The sequence below is a fragment of the Schistocerca piceifrons genome, chromosome 7 (assembly GCF_021461385.2).
Source record: "Schistocerca piceifrons isolate TAMUIC-IGC-003096 chromosome 7, iqSchPice1.1, whole genome shotgun sequence".
NCBI classification, from domain to species: domain Eukaryota; kingdom Metazoa; phylum Arthropoda; class Insecta; order Orthoptera; family Acrididae; genus Schistocerca; species Schistocerca piceifrons.
In genome coordinates this window covers 474928083-474948587 of record NC_060144.1, presented here as the reverse complement: position 1 = coordinate 474948587, position 20505 = coordinate 474928083, and the positions used below count along the sequence as shown (strand labels likewise).

General features: G+C 44.3%; 1 long non-coding RNA gene across 1 annotated transcript in view; it reads right to left on the bottom strand.

Annotated features, from left to right (window-relative positions):
- LOC124805286 overlaps positions 1-20505 on the bottom strand; it is an 852916-nt gene that overhangs the window by 522682 nt on the left and 309729 nt on the right. The window lies entirely within an intron of this gene.

Sequence of the window (20505 nt, the reverse complement as noted above, 5' to 3'; positions counted from 1 at the left end):
AGGCGCTACAGTCTGGAGCCGAGCGACCGCTACGGTCGCAGGTTCGAATCCTGACTCGGGCATGGATGTGTGTGATGTCCTTAGGTTAGTTAGGTTTAATTAGTTCTAAGTTCTAGGTGACTGATGGCCTCAGAGGTTAAGTCGCATAGTGCTCAGAGCCATTTGAACCATTTTTTTATTACATTTTCACGCCATTTCGGTGCATAGACCCTGAGAAATCAGTACCTAGAACAACCACCTCTGGCCGTAATAACGGACTTGATAGGACTGGACATTGAGTCAAACAGAGCTTGGCTGGCGTGTACAGGTACAGCTGCCCATGCAGCTTCAACACGATACCACAGTTCATCAAGAGTAGTGACTGGCGTATTGTGACGAGCCAGTTGCTCGGCCACCATTGACCAGACGTTTTCAATTGGTGAGAGATCTGGAGAATGTGCTGGCCAGGGCAGCAATCGAACATTTTCTGTATCCAGAAAGGCCCATACAAGACCTGCAGCATGCGGTCGTGCATTATCCTGCTGAAATGTAGGGTTTCGCAGGGAACGAGTCACGGTTCGTAACACGTCTGAAATGTAACGTCCACTGTTCAAAGTGTCGTCAATGCGAACAAGAGGTGACCGAGACGTGTAACCAATGGCACCCCATTCCATCACGCCGGGTGATACGCCAGTATGGCGATGGCCAATACACGCTTTCAATGTGCGTTCACCGCGATGTCGCCAAACACGAATGCGACCATCATGATGCTGTAAACAGAACCTGGATTCATCCGAAAAAATGACGTTTTGCCATTCGTGCACCTAGGTTCGTTGTTGAGTACACCATCGCAGTCGTCCTGTCTGTGATGGGGCGTCAAGCGTAACCTCAGCCATGGTCTCCGAGCTGATAGTCCATGCTGCTGCAAACGTCGTCGAACTGTTCGTGCAGATGGTTGTTGTCTTGCAAACGTCCCCATCCGTTGACTCAGGGATCGAGACGTGGCTGCACGATCCGTTACAGCCATTCGCATATGATGCCTGTCATCTCGACTTCTAGTGATACGAGGCCGTTGGGATCGAGCACGGCATTCCGTATTACGCTCCTGAACCCAGGGATTCCATATTCTGCTAACAGTCATTGGGTCTCGAGCAACGCGAGCAGCAATGTCGCGATACGATAAACGCATCTCTCCTCCTTACACGAGGCATCACAACAACGTTTCACCACGCAACGCCGGTCAACTGCTGTTTGTGTATATGAGAAATCGGTTGGAAACTTCCTTCATGTCAGCACGATGTAGGTGTCGCCACCGGCGCCAACGTTGCGTGAATCCTCTGAAAAGCTAATCATTTGCATATCACAGCATCTTCTTCCTGTCGGTTAAATTTCGAGTCTGTAGCACGTCATCTTCGTGGTGTATCTATTTTAATGGCTAGTAGTGTGTTACTTTTCCTTTCCTCTCTCTCTCTCTCTCTCTGTCCGTTTCCTCCTCCCCCTCCTCTCTCTGGCCACCTCCTCCGCTCCCTCAGTGTCTGCCCATCTCCTCCTGCACTTTCGTCGTCCATCTGCCTCCCCTCCTTTCTCTGACCATCTTCTCCTCTCCCCCTCTGTTATTCTGTCTGCTCCTCCTCCGTCAGTTCGCTCATTTCCACTCTGTACATATCCTCCGGTTCCTCCAAGTCCGTCTCCTACTCCTCCTCCTCTCTGTCTAAGTCCTCCTACCCCCTCCCCCTGTCCAACTCCTTCTCTATAGGCATGGGATAAAACAACAGGTTAAATCCGTTACCGGTGTTTTAGTTCTGAACAACCGGTATTTTTCGGTATTTGTTTGGTCTCGATTGTAGCAAGCGTTTTTTTAATCTTTTGCTAATAAGCAGGTGAAAAAAAAAACGAAACATCAATTAGCCATTGCAGCTGTGCCAAATTTTTTGGCTTTTAAATGAACCTTTTTTTTAAAACTAGTAATTTTTATTCGTAAAATTTTCGTTGCTTTGAAATGTTGCGTTATTACAGAAAATAGGAAAAGCTATTAGTGTTAGTTTAATAACGGCCAAGGATTCCATATTTTTAGATTTCCAGAAAGCTTTCGACACCGTTCCTCACAAGCGTCTTCTAATCAAACTGCGTGCTTACGGAGTATCGCCTCAGTTGTGCGACTGGATTCGTGATTTCCTGTCAGAAAAGTTACAGTTCGTAGTAATGGACGGAATGTCATCGAGTAAAACAGAAGTAATAGTAAGATATCTGTATGGTGCGAAAAGTGGCAATTGACCCTGAATAATGAAAAGTGCGAAGTTATTCACATGAGTACTAAAAGAAATCAGCTAAATTTCGATTACGCGATAAGTCACACAAATCTGAGGGCTGTAAATTCAACTAAATACTTGGGGATTACAATTGCAAATAACCTAAATTGGAACGATCACATAGATAATATTGTGGGTAGAGCAAACCAAAGACTGCGATTCATTGGCAGAACACTTAGAAGGTGCAACAGGTCTACCAAAGAGACTGCTTACACTACGCTTGTCCGCCCTATTCTGGAGTACTGCTGTGCGGTGTGGGATCCGCATCAGGTGGGACTGACGGATAACATCGAAAAAGTACAAACAAGGGCAGCTCGTTTTGGATTATCGCGAAATAGGGGAGATAGTGTCACAGACATGATACGTGAATTGGAGTGGCAATCATTAAAACAAAGGCGTTTTTCGTTGCGACGGGATCTTCTCATGAAATTTCAATCACCAGTTTTCTCCTCCGATTGCGAAAACATTCTGTTGGCACCAACCTACATAGGGAGAAATGATCATCACGATAAAATAAGAGAAATCAGGGCTCGCACGCAAAAATTTAAGTGCTCGTTTTTCCCGCGTGTCGTTCGAGAGTGGAACGGTGGAGAGACAACATGAAGGTGGTTCATTGAACCCTCTATATTGTGAATAGCAGAGTAATCATGTAGATGTAGATGTAGATGTAGAAGGAACACTTGACATAAGAATTGGTACAATTAAATCTGTGCAAAATTCTACCAGGCGGCGTCCTCCTTCATTCCTTTCCCCCCAATCATATTCATCTATTATTGACCCTAGGACGTATCGCAGAAGATAGGTTAAGGAAAGGCAAGATTCGAGGGGCATGAAAGGGAAGCAAGCTGTAAAGAAAACAAAAGAAAAATTTGGAGTAAGAGTTAAAGTTCAGGGCGAAGAAATGAAAGTTTTGTGTTTTCTGATGACGTAGTTTTACCAGAGATAGCAATGGTCTTGAAAAAGCAGTTGAACGGAATGCAAAGTGTCTTGAAAGGAGGATACAAGATCGAAATCAACAATATCAATACAAGGAGAATGGAGTGTAGGTGATGCTAACAGAGTGAACTTAGGAAATGAGACAAAGCAGTAGATGAGTTTTGCTATTTGGATAACAAAATATCTGATGATGGCCGGTGTAGAGAGGATATAAAATGTAGATTGGCAATGGCAATAAAAGCATTGTGAAGAAAAGAAATTTGTTAACTCCGAATATAGATTTAAGTGTTAGAAAGTCTTTTCTGAAGGTATTTGTCTGGAGTGGAGCCATATATGGAAGTGAAACATGGACGATGAACAGTTTATACAAAAGTAGAATAGAAGCTTTCGAAATGTGGTGCTACGGAAGAATGCTGAAGATTAGATGGGTGGATCACGTAACTAATGAGGAAGTACTGAACGGAATTGCGGAGAAAAGAAATTTGTGACACAACTTGATCAAAAGAAGGGATCGGTTAATAGGACACATTCTGAGACGTCAAAGGATCACCAGTTTAGTATTGGAGGGAAGCGTGGGGGTTAAAAATCGTAGAGGGAGGCCAAGAGATGAATACAGCAAGCAGAGTGAGAAGGATGTGTATTGCAGTAGCTGTTCGGAAATGAAGAAGCCCAGACAGGATACAGCAGCATGGAGAGCTGCATCAAATCAAGTCTTTGGAATGAAGACCACAACAACTCAAGAGTTAGTACAACATTGCTGAGTCAATAATGTACCTGTTACCACGTGGCATAGCCTATTGGATGGTACGAGTGTACAAGTGTGCGAGACTTGCCCCATCTGGTCTATATGGTAGTTTCACGCTTCGTTGTCGAACATTAGTTGTATTACGGAATTGCACCATCCATTGTCTGGAAAGTATTTTAGGAAGAGCCGTACCAGTGAAGTACAACGCTCAGTTTGCTTTAAAAGATTATGAGCAGGGGGAGCCACAATAACTTGCGGCATCATCAAGGGAGATAACTAAAAGATTAACAGTTCATTTACAGTTTAGAATAAAAATAGGAAGTAACTGATCTGTTGACTGTGTCTACACTATATGCCTTTATTTGCTTGTAGCCCTTAAAAACGGACAAATTTACACGAAAAGTGGAGTTTACCAACGTCAGTTTTTACCCTTTAGCCCTGACTCTTCGTAATGCCCAAATAGTGGTATGATCCTCGATTACAACATGGGTTTTGAGTAGAATTTCAAAACATTAGAATCAGTAGGAGACTGCTGACGATTTTTTGTAGTGTTCAACCAGTTATCACTTTTCGAGAAATGCAGGAAATAGTGGATGGCCCCAGTTTTCTTTTTTCTGTCTATTTAATTTAATATTCTGATTCTATAAATTTTGAAAGTGAGGGAGTCAAAATTTTTCAATCTTGGTTCGGTTTCTACGTCCATTACAGGATATAACACGAATAAAAAACCGAGAATTGCTTATTTCAGATGCTTCCTCTTAACCACATTCGGTAACCTCCGTTGCTGAAGAATGCCGTAAATCGCCCTCGTGGATGCCAAGCGCGTGGCTATTGTCTCAGTACGGACGTAGCTCAGTTCGAGAAAAAACTGGCGGAAGTAAAAGAAGGCCGGCGGGACGTCCGAAAGCTGAATAGATGCTGAGAGGACAGGGTACGTTTCGACGTCTTCCACGTTTCAGCAACGTGACTGACTACGTTGCCGTAGGGTTTAAAGACTGCCATCACAAAGTCCGACGGCATCTCAAACGGGAGTTCGAAAACCCTAAACTCTCTGTGGTCAAAACCAGCGTGATCAACTACGGCATCTCCTATATGGCCGTCAGAGTATCCGAACTTAGATCGTTAGCATAGCGCCGTACAACTCCGGCGCACAGCTCTTCGTTCGCCACCTTGATGTACGCAGTGGTACGAAGGATCGAAAAATGAATTCCGAGAACATCTTGCGGCGGAAGACACATTTCGTCCCGTATAAACTGTTCAGCTTCATAGGATTTTGGTCGTTCATGAGCCCAAGGAAACGTTAATTTAATCGTGGTTTGTCGATAGGAAAACGCCATGTTGGTCGGTGAATTCACACACGAAGACAAGCTGCACGCGCGTCCGAACGAACTTCCCGTAGTGCCTCTTAATAACACAGGCACGGCAGTATCGTATCGTGGATGAATATAGTCTTGCTATTTGCATGTCGTAAATTACGATATTTTTTAACTCCCACCTCCACCCTTTTGACAGATAGATGGTTCTTACCCCCACAGTATTTCTTTCCAGATAGTAAGTGATATGTGTACCAAGTTTCACAATAATAAACTCATCATTTCTAACCGATACTGTTTGCTCCTCCTGTAGCTGTACGGGGCTATACGGGGAAGAAAGTTTCTCCAGTCTGGAGGTGACGAGCCGGCCACCCAGGTGATGAGTCGCTGTTTCCCGAACCCTCCTAAATGGGTTGCGGATGAAACCTACGATGCTGGTTCAAGGGCGAGTGATTTTACCAGATGGTAGATGTTCCCGAGCACCTGCTGGGCAATAAACGTTTGTAAAGCTCTGGCAGCTGGCGGTATTTTGCAGAGGAGTCATTAGAGCAAGGGGGAACGGCCAATGAAATTGCCTCCATGCAGCTATTGATAGGTCGAAAGCCAGGACATTAATTAATTTTGCGGAAGCTCACGTTAATTTGCCCATGATATGCACCCTTCGAAGACTATAGAGTGGACAGTGCCGGAAGAACAGCAATTACATCCCCATGATAAGCAAAATGTACAAGCAGTTGTGCCAAATGGTGTGGATCGCAGAGTTCATTTCAAAGTATAATGTGATAAGGCTTGCGTTGGGAGTGGTGGTTTTCACTTTGAACAGATACTATGAAATTTAGCTGTTGCTATTGGGTAAAATTTATTTATTTCAATAATATGTTGAGTATTCGTTTCCTAGTATTCGGTTATGTTACACTACTGGCCATTAAAATTGCTACACCACGAAGATGACGTGCTACAGACGCGAAATTTAACCGACAGGAAGAAGATGATGTGATATGCAAATGATTAGATTATCAGAGCATTCACACAAAGTTGGCGCCGGTGGCGACACCTACAACGTGCTGACATGAGGAAAATTTTCCAACCGATTCCTCATACACAAACAGCAGCTGACCGGCGTTGCCTGCTGAAACGTTGCTGTGATGCCTCGCGTAAGGAGGAGAAATGCGTACCTTCACCATTCCTACTTTGAGAAAGGTCGGATTGTAGCTTATCGCGATTGCGGTTTATCGCATCGCGACGTTGCTGCTCGCTTTGGTCGACATCCAATGACTGTTAACAGAATGTGGAATCGGTGGGTTCAGGAGGGTAATACGGAACGCCGTGCTGGATCCCAACAGCTTCGTATGACTAGCAGTCGAGATGACAGGAATCTTATCCGCATGGCTGTAACGGATCGTGCAGCCACGTCTCGATCCCTAAGTCAACAGATGTGGACGTTTGCAAGACAACAACCATCTGCACGAACAGTTCGACAACGTTGGCAGCAGCATGGACTATCAGCTCGGAGACCATGGCTGCGGTTACCCTTGACGCTGCATCACAGACAGGAGCGCCTGCGATGGTGTACTCAACGACGAACCTGGGTGCACGAATGGCAAAACGTCATTTTTTCGGATGAATCCAGGTTCTGTTTACAGAATCATGATGGTCGCATCCGTGTTTGGCGACATCGCTGTGAACGCACATTGGAAGCGTGTATTCATCATCGCCATACTGGCGTATCATCCGGCAAGATGGTATGGGATGCCATTGGTTACACGTCTCGGTCACCTCTTCTTCAAATTGTCGGCACTTTGAACAGTTGACGTTACATTTCAGATGTGTTACGACCCGTGACTCGTTCCCTGCGAAACCCTACATTTCAGCAGGATAATGCACGACCGCATGTTGCAGGTCCTGTATGGGCCTTTCTGGATACAGAAAATGTTCGACTGCTGCCCTGACCAGCACATTCTCCAGATCTCTCACCAACTGCTGACGTCTGGTCAATGTTAGCCGAGCAACTGGCTCGTCAGAATACGCCAGTCACTATTCTTGATGAACTGTGGTATCGTGTTGAAGCTGCATGGACAGCTGTACCTGCACACGCCATCCAAGCTCTGTTTGACTCAATGCCCAGGCGTATCATGGCCGTTATTACGGCCAGAGGTGATTATTCTGGGTACTGTGCGTGAAAATGTAATCACATGTCAGCTCTAGTATAATATACTTGTCCAATAAATACCCGTTTATCATCTGCATTTCTTCTTGGTGTAGCAATTTTAATGGCCAGTCGTGTATTTAATCCGCACAGTGAATAAGCAGTAACGAAAACAAGGAGAAATTTGGAAAGGAAATTTGGGGAACCCAAAAGTAAAAAAAGATGATGTTACCCAATAACATTCTAATTTTTGTCCAGTTCACGGGGGTCCGCCCGGATTCTGCAGGATATTTTAGCAAACAGACTTGTTGCCTTCTTCAGTTGATGTTCAAAAATGGTTCAAACGGCTCTGAGCACTATGGGACTTAACAGCTATGGTCATCAGTCCCCTAGAACTTAGAACTACTTAAACCTAACTAACCGAAGGACATCACATAACGCCCAGTCATCACGATCAGTTGATGTCTGATGACTGCTGCTCAAACACGCTGTCTAACTGGCTTGATTTAAAAACCTTTAGTATCTTAGAACAAATAGTGTGCCAATGACTCTCCATCTCCTGCTCAGATAATTTTTGATGGAAACGGCGTTCTGGGGATATTTAGCTCTATCGTGTAGGCGCCCTATATAAGTTGGCCCTCCATTTTTCTTCTCTTGTCCCTGTCCCAGCCAGAGCGGTGGGTGGTGGCAATGGTAGGGGTGCGCCTACAAACCTGCGTCTCTGCGCTACCAGAGTCGGGGGCGGACCTCTCTGCTGGCGAACGCTACGCTTCATGTTGGCTAGTTCAGGGGTCCCACGTCAGGTAGGTCGCTGTCTTTGTTAATTAGACTGTCTTAGACCCTAATTTCCGAGAATTCCACAAGTTAGGCGCGGATCTTACTGAGGCGATACGGTAAGTCAAGCAGTGGAACTCGCGATTCGACATAGAAGCAACCAGTATTGGTGGAGCTCATAGAAACGTAGTTGCAGCGACTTAACCGGTTCACACTGCGACGACAGCGATACAACCTCGACACGATTCTCTGCCTTATCGCCAGGCACGACACGGTGTCCTACTTGCTTCATGCATCTGTGTCGTATGATACACAGGAGAGACGTTTAAAGTCTTCTGATGTGCCTTAAAAAATTGTTTTATGTAGATGAAGCAATGCTAGATCCGCATCTATAGTTAGTTCCTCAGAAAAACTTTTAAGTTTCTCGTATAAAAATTAAAAACCAAAGTTTTGGGATTTGCGTGTGTTCTCCGCTATGCAGTTTCTCTCTTTCGACTTTCAGGAAACAATTGGATGAAAACATGGAATTTTTTTATATTATCGTCTGATAGCACAGTTTGATAATGAGCTGGTTTTCCTTTCGTTCTTACCCACAGTTGTTGTGGAACTGGTTTTCCTTTCGCTCTTACCTACAGTTATTGTGATACTTTGAAATTAGATACAATATCGCGTACATTTTGAAAAGTTTGCATTAAAAAAAGTGTCGTCGCTGTCCAGTTTATGGGCTGTGTACCAAACTGTAGGTAACATATTGAAACTGTTTTTAACTCTGTAAAAGGAGCCATACCCCTTTTTAATCTCGAGTAAATACGCGACGTATTTGGAAGTTGTCGTCGACAAGAGTAGCAGCGACACGCTACATGCAAGGCTGTTGCCATCTGCTGTATCTTGTTGCTTGTCATAATGCTTCTGTGAGAACATCAGTGTAGCATACATAACCAGCGTGTCGCACTACCTTCATTGTCGTACCGCATATTGTGTTACTTCAGTGAGAACCGTGCCTTACAAATACGCCATGAAAAATCAGATCGAACTGTAATTTTCTCACAGACAGCAAAGGGCTGGCAAGATCAGTTGCGCTAAAGGGACGGTGTCTCGACAAGAAGTAATAATGTGAATGTCAACAGTAGTTAAACAGTGGTATGGGGTGTAATCGTATTAAATCAGATGACGCTGAGCCAGTTAGATTAGGAAATGAGACACTAAAGGCAGTTAACCGACTTTTGCTATTCAGGCACAAAAATGAGTGACTATGGCTGGAAATGTATTAACACCCAACATAATCAAACTTAAGTGTAAAGCAGATTGAAGCGACAAATAAAACCTGGGTCTCCTACTTATTCGGCAGATGCTGCTGTTCGGCTGCTCAAGTAATGGCCCGTGGTAGAACCAGTCTTTTCAGCCAAATGCCAGACGAACAGACAGTAGGGAAGAAGGAGTTCCAGTTTGGAAGGAAATTCCAGTTCCAGCATTTGGTTTAGAATCAAAGGAAACCTCGCCAAGCCTTAGCCAGACCTGGGAGACGGGAACTATTTTTAATTTTATTTCGGGTCGATGAGCCCCAGACTAAAAATTTGAGAGCCTAGCGTGTGTCATAGTGCGACCCACCCGGAAAGTCGGGATCGCTAACGCGCGCGCTTCCAAAGCATGGTGAGACGAGCCAATACGAGATTGAACCCGCCTCGTGGATTAACGACGAGGGCTGTTGGACCAGACAGGCTGGATGTGGGTTTTTGGGAGGTTTTCCGCATCTAGCTTGGTAAATACGGGGCTGTTATCCACGTCCCGCGTCATGTACACGCTATTAAAACACTTAGAACATGTTATCACTGTTTATCAATGGATCTATGCTAGGCGCTGACAAATGGGGTACAGTAATTCCTTCCCAACTGGGAACAGTGGCGTCATGATGGGTACCCAGTCACCAAATGCCACCAGCACTGCCAAAACTGTGTATAACAATGCCTACCTCGACAGGAAACAGGAAAAACACAAAAGGAATAGAAGAAATAGAGGAATTGTATGTGACAGTATGCAGGGTGATTCAAGAGGAATGTCACACAATTAGTGAGGTTATTCCACATAAACCGAAAAAGTCCTCTGAACATGTGTCCGATTTTCAATTGTTACAGAACAGGGGAGGGTTGAGGACTACACGCATCCCGAATAAATATGAAAACAAGTGTAAATATTACTTACCGAAGTACTGTATAGGTGCAGCGTTGGACAGAATAATGGTGTGACAGATGGCTGATCCATCCTACAAGAGATGTGATGGCTCTCCAACAGATGGCAGCACTATGATGTCGCACTGAGGCAGCAGCTGCAAGCGTGGATGTCGTGCTTGAGTGTTGTTTAATTGAGCAAGTCAATTGTGTCCGTGAATACCACCATGCCCCACATACATGGATCACCGATTCACTGCACGTTTTCTCAACGGTGGTCTGGCCGTGGCGGACACATTAACTGGCCTGCCAGATCACCCGACCTAACCCCATTAGACTTCTGTTTATGGGGCTGGTGACAGGGGGATGTGTATGCTACGAAGGTGAAAACACGTGAAAAACCGACGCTGTTATTCGCATTAAGGCCCGACGAGATGATATCCGATGTGCAACACAACACATTCTCCAACGTGGTGACAAGTGCTCTGAGAAGGGTGGGTGACTCCTTGAACCATATCTTGTAGGATGGATCAGTCATCTGCCACGCCATTACTCTGTCCACCACAGCGCCTACACAAAATTTCGGTAAGCGATATTCACACTTGTTTTAATAATCATTCATGGATGTGTGTAGTCTTCAACCAGCTCCAGTTCCATAACAATGGACAGTCGGACATATGTTCATAGGACTTTTTCGGGCCGGCCGCGGTGGTCTAGCGGTTCTAGGCGCTCAGTCCGGAACCGCGCGACCGCTACGGTCGCAGGTTCGAATCCTGCCTCCGGCATGGATGTGTGTGATGTCCTTAGGTTAGTTAGGTTTAAGTAGTTCTAAGTTCTAGGGGATTTATGACCACAGATGTTGAGTCCCATAGTGCTCAGAGCCATTTGAGCCATTTGACTTTTTCGGTTTATTTTCACATGTAGAATTATCTCACAAATTATGTGGCATTGGCCCTGAATCACCCCGTGTTTGTATTTGAATATGCAAAATAAAGTCGACGACTCGCTAGACAGTATGTAATACATACGTGGTTAATAAAGCGCTTTAGTATTAACTTGCTGACAAATGTACTTCGTCATCCGAATAAGAAATTGCCTTGTTTGGTTGCATTCCTCGCCAACGGGGACCGTACTCGTGGTCGATTCAGATCGCGCCGATCCCACAGTTTGTTTCGTTAGCAGCGCGCTGCACGGAAGCAGACATTTAGCAGGTGTGCAGTAGACGCCTGGAGCCTGGAGCCCGGTGTCCGAGCCGTGGAGGACGAGGGCCGCTGGGTGCCGGCGGGACGCGGCAACCTGTTTCATTAGCACGGCAACATCGGCGCGCCGTGGCCGGCCAGCTCCGTAATTCAGGCCGGCAGTGCCGCTGCCACGTATTAATCCGGACTGCGCGGCCGGCGCAGCGCCTTGTTAACCACCGTGACACCGCCGGGCTCACCGGCAGGCGCAGTCAGCCACAGACCGCGCCGGCGCCTCGTGTGAGCGCTTGCAGCCTTCAGTGTGACAAGGTAGCGCAGCTCTCAAAGACACGGCCGAATTTGGAGGGGGGATGTCTCGTTGCATGTTAAAAACAAAACTGCTTTACTCTGTAGTAAGCCCAGTTGTATGTTCACAGCACACACACACACACACACAAGAACGAAACAGTGATGCACTGATGTATCCGCCTTTAAATAGCTAGAAATAGACTTTGAACAAATGTCGAAAATTGAGAAACGTAAACTAAACATTGCTCAAATGGTTCAAATGACTCTAAGCAGTATGGGACTTAACATCTGAGATCATCAGTCCGCTAGACTTAGAACTACTTAAACCTAACTAACCTAAGGACATCACATACATCCATACCCGAGGCAGGATTCGAACCTGCGACCGTAGCAGCTGTGCGGTTCCGGACTGAAGCGCCTAGAACCGCTCGGCCACAGAGGCCGGCTTCTAATATTAGAGACTGCACGAAAAATGCGCTATGTGAATTCAACTTTTTAATCAACTGTGGCTATGCTGGCTAAGTTTAGGAACCGTGACTGCGTGCAATAACTGTTTCTTTCTGCTAACAGTCACATTTATTTATCTCATGTTTAATTTAACACACTGAAATACGTTTCGAGCAAGACTTGCTCATATTCAGTCATTTATGCACAAACTCCTGATGATTAGAAAAACATACTCGAATTACGCTACAGTGTGTTAAATTAAGCATAAACCAAATTAATGTGTCTGGTATCAGAAAAATACAAATAATAAATCCATCCCCCACTTAAGCAACTTTTAAAAAGTTTTGTGTTCAGATAATGCTTTGTATCATGTTTTTGAAATTGGTACAGTCCTTATTTTATGTTGGTTTATCGCCTCTTCTTCTTGCTCAGAGAAACCAACATGTAAAATCTACGACCAAAGATATGAAAGCAAAGTACGAGATAACTTGGATAAGGTCTATGTGACTATTTTCAGCCGAAATGAGTACAGTAAGCAACATGTTTGTGGCTGCCAAACTGCAGACTACTTTGAATTTTCGGAATATCTTCCACAGAGAAACTACAGAAATGAATGGATCGCGTATTACAGTACGGTACCATTTCTCACTTGCTACAGTTCTACCTACATTTTTCAGACATATCAGTTATGCTTTTAGTCACATTTTCTGTAAGCCAGTCTTCATTTCTCTTTTTCTTCTCGCTTCAGTCTTCTTTCATTTGCATCTTTCTCAGGCTTAAATTTAGTTGTTTTAGTTAAGTAATGTGCCAGATTGGGGCAAATTCTTGGAATCGCACATTCATGTAATTCAGGTCGAACTCGTGGATATTTCTGCTCATTTCCTTGCAAATCTTTGGAAATATCAACTGTTATTATAGCTCCTTCTTGAAAACGCTTCGCACAGAGCATAGATCTATAGCAAATTATCCAATCTTTCCTCGGAATTGCTCTGTGTGTATCCGTATCTGCCGGGAACAGGAAAACCACGTTGAAGCTCTTACCACCGCTATAACGATAACTGATTACGTAATCTGGGTTGCAATATTTGGCCAGCATCTGAAAAATGTTATTTAATTAACTACAATACATGTTTATTACAAATGACACACCAATTTTTACTAACGTGTTACGTCGATGCAGTTTATTATTAGGCTTGAAACACTTAACGCTATCGTTAAATAATGTTCCGACGATAACAAATCAGAAAGACTTCTCACCTTTACAGCAGACCAGCGATGTGTGAACGTCTAGGGAAATAAATTACAATACTTCATCACGACAATCAAAGTCAAAACGTTCCCAGCTCATATTTTCTTTGACCCAGTACTGCATCGATAGTAGGCCGTTTTCACAACTTCGCCATTTCTCACGACCCCGGGTTTTGTAACGTCGGCTACGCTCGTGCGGTGAAATGAAATGATCGTACGGCATTATTGGCCGCCTGGTGCAAGTCTTACCATTTGACATCACCCCCGTAAGTTGAGCGTAGATGTTTATATGAGATGAGGACAACATACACACCCGAGCAAAGAGTATCTCCGACCCGGGCCTGTAACCGAACCCAGGACCCCGCGATCTAGAGGCTACGTTAACCAGTAGAACACAAACTGCGTGCTGCTCGTGCGGTGTTACAAGCCTGAACAGTTGCCTTGCACACGGTGTACCAAACTGGTCTTATGGAGAAGGTACTGATTTAGGAAAGCCACGAATGACCAAATTAGAATGGTTAACAGAGAGCCTTCAGATTGTTCGGATTGCTCTTTTAAATAAAGTTAATGTAAGGTCTCACGTAATGGTAATGAGACTTAAATAAGAGAGGGATACGATAGCCGTTCTTTCCGTACACCATCCACGAACTGAACAAGAAAAGAGGAAAATTATTTTGGCGTATGATATGCCCTCCGCTACATCATATATGATTGCTTACACGATATACATGTAGATGCAGTGGCCACGGGAACATTGTGATTGTACTAAAGATTGGAGGAAACTAATTGTTTAGTTAGAAGAGAGGATCTATTGCAGGAATGGTTGTCTCACGATACATTGTTTACCACAGACAGACTACTCGACGAAAGTACCGCGTGTATCTCCCACCCATATCAGTAGCGTAGTAGCATTGTATTACGTGTAACTTTCATCTGTGACTCCCTGGGACTTTTAATAACAGTCTGACAGGAAGTTACGGCCGATATACCACTTACTTACAAACTTATTCTATAACACAAATCTCAAATTTTGGGAAGCATGCTGACTGATCGTAATGCAAAGTAATTCTTCTTATTCACGCTGTTAGAATTTTTTCTCGACTTATTTCTCAAAAGCAGGCCAATTTCGCGACTGTATTCAGAAAGTACAACAAACAGAGCTCAATTCGTCGTTCCTAAAGGGGCACGATCTTAAGATGTAAAGATAACTGATAATTTCGGGAGTACATCAGCTAACGCTACGGAGCCGTTGCTGCCCAGTCGAGGAGGAACTGCCAATCCTGGTACTACACCTCCATCCTTCACACATCTCCCCGCACAGGTATCACATACATCTGTATTATATGCCGAAATAATTTTCCTCCTTTCCTGTTCCATACGTAGATGGAGTACGGGATTTTATCTAATTTTACTCTCATTATCATTACGAGAGACCTTAGATCTACTTCATTTGATACAGCGATCCACATAATTTGACTACTCTCTGTTAACCATCCTAATTTAGGCATTCGTGACTTTCCTAAATCAGTACCTTCTCCATAAGACCAGTTTGGTACACCTTGTACAAGGTAACTGTTCCCGGCTCAGCTTCTAACACCGCACGTGCAGAAAGACCCATTGATGTTCGGTGACACTTTTGGCAATAAATCATTTGAGAACAATAACAACCATAAAGTATCTGGGAGTAACTGTCAGGCAACATAAAGCGAAAAGACCACGCAAGTTTTAAGAACAGGCCGAAATTCGCTGACACAAACCAGAGGGAATACGATTCATTGGCGAAACAAGTGGCCTACCAAATTCTCGTTCGTCACGTTCTGTAGTATTTCTCCTCAATCTGGACCATTTACCATGCAGGATTAGTAGAGAAGTTTCGAAGAGGTATGGAGTTGGGCAACAGCTTATTTCTTCCCACATACATCCCACGGATAGGCAATGACTCAAAAATCGAAGAATTTGTTTCTTATACCGAGGTCTAGCGTCTAAGCACCATTCGCGAGTGGATTGGATAGGGGCTGAATTAAAGTCGCACTGGAGCTGCCCTCTACCACACGCAGTACGTTGGTTTGCGGGGTGCAGAAATACAGTAGATGTAAATGTGGATGGCTTCACTTTCATAGCAGTCACCATCAGCGTATACCGTATAACACTGTAGTACAAGTTACCCTCGGAGCCATCCTAATCAAATCGCTACGTCCCACGAGTGCTATGTCACTACACGTGTGTTTGACTTAGCAGGTTCGCACATCTGACGTCATCGTAGCTCGAGTCAATGTTGTTAACACTTTAGTCATAATGACTTACCCGCTGTCTGACAATAAAAATGTCTTTTGCGTTCTTTTCTTACAAACCTTTTAAGAAAAGAAATGACTAAACGACAGCAAATAATTTCCTCGGAAGGCCGTAGCGGCTTTTCCCCTTGGCAGATGGCCGTTAGTGTGCTGTGCAGTGAGTAGTTGGACAAACACCAGCCCCTTGCAAGCTGAGCACGCGGAGACGTTACATAAATCATGTTCCTAGCCGCGCGGCGTCAGCCCGACGCAGAACCGCTCTTATATAAGGCGCCGCACCTCGCCGCGCCGGCTAGATTCAGCTATCACTCTGCCGGAAGCCGCCTTCTTTTTTTCGTTTACGCTCCTCGCGGGACAATAACTCCATCCCGGGCACGTCGTACGTTACGACGCTTTTCTCGAGCGGGTGCTACGCGAGACACACAGAGTGTCTGTGAGCGGGACAAGAACAAGGCCGCTCCAGAGCGCGAACGCGGACGGGCTTTGCAGCCGCGTCGCTTTCGCGTCCAGAGGAGTCGAGGAGGAACGAGTCCGTAAGACGCCTGCAGCGCTTTCTCTGTGCTCCTGCAGCGAAACGCACCATTAGAATCGACAGTCGCAGACCACCAATTAGGAGTCGCAAATCTGACCACGTTTCGCTACCGGGCTTTCCATATAACAGCGCAGAACCTGGATGAGACACGGATGTTCAGATTACTCACTGTGAAAGCGAAGGAACGTAGGTACTCTCCACTGTTCTGTAGAAATTGTGACAGTTCAGAAATACGAGGAAAATTCAATAAGTAATGCAATACCGTTTTTTTTCTGACAGCAGGTTGATTTTATTCAGAATTCAAGTAGACCATATTATTCCCCACTCTCCTGGCTTCAAAATCCTGTTTTCCATCCGGCCGGAGTGGCCGAGCGGTTCTAGGCGCTACAGTCCGGAACTGCGGTCGCAGGTTTGAATCCTGCCTCGGGCGTGGATGTGTGTGATGTCCTTAGGTTAGTTAGGTTTAAGTAGTTCTACGTTCTAGGTGATTGATGACCTCAGAAGTTAAGTCCCATAGTGCTTAGAGCCATTTTAACCTGTTTTTCAACATAACCTCCGTTCATTGCGACGGGATCACACCGCCTTGCTGTGAGGGCCTGTATGACCGCAAGGTACCTCTCCTTGGGTGGACGTCGCTGCATGAATAACCTCCCCATCATACAACCTCCCCCCGCGTCTGCTGTTCACCCGGCCTGGCTCGGCGTGACGTCACTGAGCAGCTGTTACACAGTGTTTACGGGACTCGCGAGGTTGTGGTAGAGCTGTGTCCTCGCTTCTTCGAGTATAGTCCGTAACCTGTGGCGTATTCCGGTACGAAGTGGTATCTTTTGTACTCCTTCGGCCGGCCGCGGTGGTCCAGCGGTTCTAGGCGCTCAGTCCGGAACCGCGCGACTGCTACGGTCGCAGGTTCGAATCCTGCCTCGGGCATGGATGTGTGTGATGTCCTTAGGTTAGTTAGGTTTAAGTAGTTCTAAGTACTAGGGGACTGATGACCACAGATGTTAAGTCCCATAGTGCTCAGAGCCATATGAACCATTTTGTACTCCTTCGAGTTTTTCGCAGTACTTTTCGAGTGAAATGAGCGAAAACACCTCGTACGGTGCTGTTACTAGGTGCAGTACCTCTGGACGTAGAACCCAGGATGTTCTTTACCACCTGTTTCCGAGAACGTGAATGGTTGCCTCGGTGTAAACCTGATGATAAGATCAATTTTCAGAATGAAAGGATATGTTAAGAAAATTTTCGTGCATAAGATAAACGGGACACGCAAAATGAGTTGTTGAATTTACCTACAAAAATTTTCTGATGTCAGATGTAGTTCCAACCAAGACAACACCAAACTGGATTGAAAATAAAACTGGTGAGGCAATTTATGCCTAAACAGAAGACAACGTAACAGAAATAGAACGTCGTAGTAACATCAGAGCACTGCAGAAGTGGGCTCTCAAAACATTGGAAGTCTTCTCTGCCAAGAAAACAAAACTAGACAAGCAGTTAACACAGAAATTCCTTCTGATCCGATCGTTATAAGCAAACACCACGAAATTAAGGACCTGAAAAAAGAATTGGCTATTGTAAAAAGCAGAAGAGCTTTACTGTAGAAAAAAGTTGCAGCTATGAAGAAAGCTAAGAAACAAGGTGTACCTCTCAAAACATCTGTTCCAGCTAGAAAGAAACGGGAAGAGAAAGTAAGGAAGTTACAACTACACTGTCTCAGCCTTTCAGTCAAATTCGGTGTCGGATGAGGGCAAAAGAATTGTAAAGTGGAGTTTGGAAGACACTGCAAAAGCTCTGACTTTGAGAGCTTTGTCTCCAAACGAATGTGCTTCTCTAACTCTTCGCCATGTCGATCAAGTCTCCAAAAATGGACAAAGCAGTTTAAGTGACAATCAGGCATTTTACAGGAAGCGCTAGATTTAATTAAGGTTAGATTAGCAATGTTGCACCATTTGAGGCCATGACGGTCCTAAGCTATGATGGAATTAACTTTGACAGTCGTGTGAACTACGATTCATATGACGATGCCATACTTGGACCGCACAAGGAAGTTCAAGTAGTCATGATAAAAAGATTATTTTCACAGTGGAAATAGCCAGTATATTACGAAAGTGATGTAACAATGACAAGCAATTTTTTGCAATCATTACAGAACTTTAAGCGGTAGAGGTTCGTTTGTATCGGGGTAAGGTAGTGAAAAATTCGAAAATGTGGAAACAGCTTGATGTGTCCACAAGTAAGACGTATTTTTCGAACCTTGTGGATAATACAGGTAAAATATGGATTTGCTTAAATTCTTAAGAAATCAACTTCTTGACGGCTGAATCACCTTTCCTGTCGGTACCGTATTCACAAAAACTGTAACACCCGAAGATTTTCTGCAGCTTCACTCAAATTATTTTTTGATCGCCTGTCACATATCGGAAGCTCACATGGATATGAATGGACGTGCACGTCAGTATGTTGAATAATTGCACAGCTATTTTCACTTCGCGCTGACCAAGTTGTGAGATACGTGCTCCACAAGGATGGCGAATGAAGTTGCACTGAATCGTTAAACGACGTTCTCGGTGTGCTGAACTCGATGTACACCTAACATCAGAAAGCACCTCTTAGAAGTGGTTATGGTTTCAAACTTAGAAATCAACATATTTCCCTGAAGAGATTTTAGGAAATTTGCACGGATATGCGAGTAGGGAAAAGAAACAGTCCCATCCCGTTTCAAAAAGGATTTTTTATATCGATAAATTCACTTTTTGGACTTTTCACAGGCCTGAATAATGCTACGGTGACCTACATTCTGACTGTCAGACTGAATCAAGATTTTCTCGAAAATTTCTTTTCCTGAACTCGTGGTCTTGGCGCATTTTACAATAATCCTTCACCCCTCGGCGTTAAAAACGAAATCCGCCTGGTAACACTGACGGGCAATGCGACAAGTATGCCTTTGTCCTTTGGTGCTCCCACTGAAGAGGACGCAAATCAGACATCTGCAGAGGAAACAGTGGGCGAATTTGAGAATTTTACTTCCTGCGAGTTGTGCAACAAAGTAGCTGACATGTCACCTCACGATAGTTCTTGTGACGGAGACTTGATTTGAGATTGCGAGCTCAGTGATTCGGCGAGCTCCAGTGAAGACGTTACTCATGATGCCTCAAAATACGTGGCAGGATACATAGCATTACAGAAGCAGAAACATCGAAAGTTCACTAGAAATTGCAGCATCAAAATGCCATGTCGATGCAAAATTAAGAACGAAACAAAACTGGATAAGTGTACTTTCGAAGATTTGTATGTATGAACGAAAACTTACAACCGCATTCGACTTTTGAATAAAAGAGGCAAACTTGATAAAATGAAGTGGGCGTCGGCGTGAAGAAATCTTCGCTGAATGCGTCTTCTTCAGTAACTTCGAATTAAATTTTCCGCGACAGCATCATCAGGTAAGTTTCGTCATCTCCATCATAATATTCTCTCAATTGTCTGAACTAAAGTAACACTTAAAATTGTAAAATATTCTATGTGGTCACGTTCTTAAGTCGTAAGTTTTAGTGACGATCATCTACAGCTAGCTTTGGTTATTAACAAGTATTGGAGTATTGCCATCAGTGTTTTCACCGCTTAATATTTCATTTCGAATATTTCAAAAACTAATTCTTTCGAATCATCTTGAACTCCATAAGCTCAAAATCGAATGAACAGAGATGCGAAAAGTTGACATCTTCAACTTTTGTGGTCCTGTCCTCCTCAGTTGCGCGTAATACTACGGTATATTGATAAATTTCACTTATGGACCGTCTGACAGCAACTGAATAAAACACAATTTTAGTGCCATACGCGTTTCGCCTTTATTTTCTGCAAGGCATCATCAGTGGCCTGGAATATGTACATATGTTAGCTATTTTATTTACATTTTTGTCACTGTGCCTATAGGTTATAAACAGTTCTGATGGTTGGTATTTCCTATTAAGTAGTAATGTTTTGAACTGTACTTACAGGTTGCGTAGAGAGTTTCTTACGTATTACGCTCCTGTTGCATTTTTGGTGTTGTTCTTCTTCCTATGAGCGCTAATTTGCTGTTTTTCCACATTCCACAGCACTATGCACTGAACGTTTGTTTTTATGCAATGTTTGGT